This window comes from Adiantum capillus-veneris, chromosome 18 (genome assembly GCF_014529385.1).
Source record: "Adiantum capillus-veneris isolate H3 chromosome 18, ASM1452938v2, whole genome shotgun sequence".
Classification (NCBI taxonomy): Eukaryota; Viridiplantae; Streptophyta; class Polypodiopsida; order Polypodiales; family Pteridaceae; genus Adiantum; species Adiantum capillus-veneris.
Genome location: NC_140948.1, coordinates 31,055,170 through 31,057,606, shown reverse-complemented (window position 1 = coordinate 31,057,606; position 2,437 = coordinate 31,055,170). Strand labels below are relative to the sequence as shown.

Below are 2,437 nucleotides of genomic sequence, written 5' to 3'. Positions count from 1 at the left end.
GCACAATAACCGTCTTGGCCGAATTGCTAAAAATCAAACCACATATGTGGAAGGATGTTGGAAAATGTCTTGAAAAATGCGAATCAAAAACCCATTGGAAACTAGTTCCCATAAACAAGGTTGGTGATTACTATGAAGGCAAAGAAGGGAACACCATGCTACCCATACAACGTTAGGGAGTAGAAAACATTGCAATCCTGAATAGTGGAGGGGGGGTTGCCATTGCTACAAAATTGATTTGGGAGAAATGCGGAAAACCTGCCCTTAGAAGAACTCAAATGAAACTACAGCACTGATGGCTATATTACAAAACCTACTGGTATTTTTAAACAGGTGGTGATGACTTCTTATGGAATTAAGTATGAACATATGTTTGCTATAGTAGATTTTGGTAATGAGAATAACTATGATGTTATTTGGGAAGGTTGTTCATGTGCTAGTTAAAGATGGTTCAAGACTGTGGATATTATTATATCTACTTGCACTACATGGAGACCACTACACACATCAACTTAAGTGACTATAGCCACAGAGAACACATGTGGAGGACTTCAACTTTGTAATTGCTACAGAGTCTGAATTACTTGCGTGGTTGAACTCTAAAGCTCACCTATGAATGTGTGGAGCCTCAAACTGTGACAGTTCTGTCAAAAAAGAAAGCAAGCAAGCAAGACCTCTTGATGATCTAGTCTATATACCTGAATATACTTGAGCCTTTTTTTGAAGAAAAAATGGAACCCTTAGAGTGGACTCAGATTTTGGCCAGCTTAGATGTGTGTGTCAATGAAATCACATCTACCAAGTTTTTTGATGAAAATGGCTTGGACTTAGCTCCCTTTCGCATGATTAGAGTGAATCCAGACAAAAATCATTGAGAAACAATCAAGACTAGTGAAATACAAGAATTGGAGATTGAAGTGCAATGTTTGCGTATCTAGGATGAGATTTCTATTAGAGATCTTACCATGGAAACTGATTCAAGGCACATCTTGGAGCAAAATAGGGAATCAAGTGATGAGTGTTACTATGACACCCTACGTATCCTTGATACTCAAGGAAACGTAGAGCTTAGTGCAGAGATGATTAAAAATTAGAAGGCCATGGGAGTGATTTGGAAACAAAATTCAAAAAGTTCTTTGATTTTCCAAATCAAAAACCCAAAAGACAACAACGTTACATGAAGGGGATGGGAATGGAGGGAGCCTTTTCCAGATTTTTCTCAACTAACCAATTCAAAAGAGAAGCTCGCTTCGCTCCAAAATTAGTTTTTGGATCGAGCTTTTCAAAGCGAGGTTTCTTTTTAATCCCTCTCTCTCTCTCTCTCTCTCTCTCTCTCTCTCTCTCTCTCTCTCTCTCTCTCTCTCTCTCTCTCTCTCTCTCTCTCTCTCTCTCTCTCTCTCTACACACATACAAACATAAACACACACACATTTGTATGTGTGTGTGTGTGTGTGTGTGATTTAGGTTTTTATGTATCCATATTTTCATCTTCATCTCCTTCTACACTGCAAACATAATTTCCTTCAGTCGCATCAGCACCAAGGTGCTCTCCGTCACCTGTTTGCCTTGAGACATCCATAAAATTTTCCACCCCTTGTTCTACATGTGCTTACAAAGGTTCTAGCCATGGTAGTCTTGGTACTCCTTGTTGAAATTTTGAGCCAAGTCATATGCTCGTAATTTCTTCTTTAGGGCTCTAGATCATTTAGGCCCTTTCTTGGTATTACGTTTGATTCCTAACAATGTGGCATTCTCTTCCCTTTGACATTTGCTTATGTAACTTTGATCAGCAATTCGTGTAGCCACATCTTCACTAGAACCATTGTCATCATCATCATTTGTGGGTGGAACCCATAACATAGGTTCCTCTGTATGCACAAAATCTTCCACCCATTGTTCTACATGTGCTTTCTTCTCCTCCTTTTTTTGGCAAGCTTGCATAAAAATTTAATGCCATTCATATGCTTCCAAATGGCATCCTTAGATTCGTTTGATGAGTCTCCCATGAGCTTATTGGTGGGGCTCTGTTCAAACACATTGAGGGGAGGCTTTTGTTGGGCAAGGTAGATATTTAAAAGAGCCCTATGGCACTTCTTAATGTAGCCATGTCCTCCTTCTTGACAGTGAGCAGATCCTCGTCTGTCTCTGTGCATTGCACTCTGCCCGATTTGTCCAACAGCTCCTCAAAATGGACCTCTCCCAGCAAGCTCAACATCACAGAAAACTCTCTCTCTCTCTCTCTCTCTCTCTCTCTCTCTCTCTCTCTCTCTCTCTCTCTCTCTCTCTCTCTCTCTCTCTCTCTCTCTCTCTCTCTCTCTCTCTCTCTCTCTCTCTCTCTCTCTCTCTCTCTCTCTCTCTCTCAAAGTCTCTGTGTCAAGAGAGAGAGAGAGAGAGAGAAGTGAGGTGGGCGTTAGTGCAGAACTGCGCTAACACCCAC

General features: G+C 40.8%; 1 pseudogene; it reads right to left on the bottom strand.

The window, feature by feature from the left end:
- Positions 1-1,620: 1,620 nt before the first annotated feature.
- On the bottom strand, positions 1,621-2,215 carry LOC147435430 (uncharacterized; annotated as a pseudogene).
- Positions 2,216-2,437: the final 222 nt, after the last annotated feature.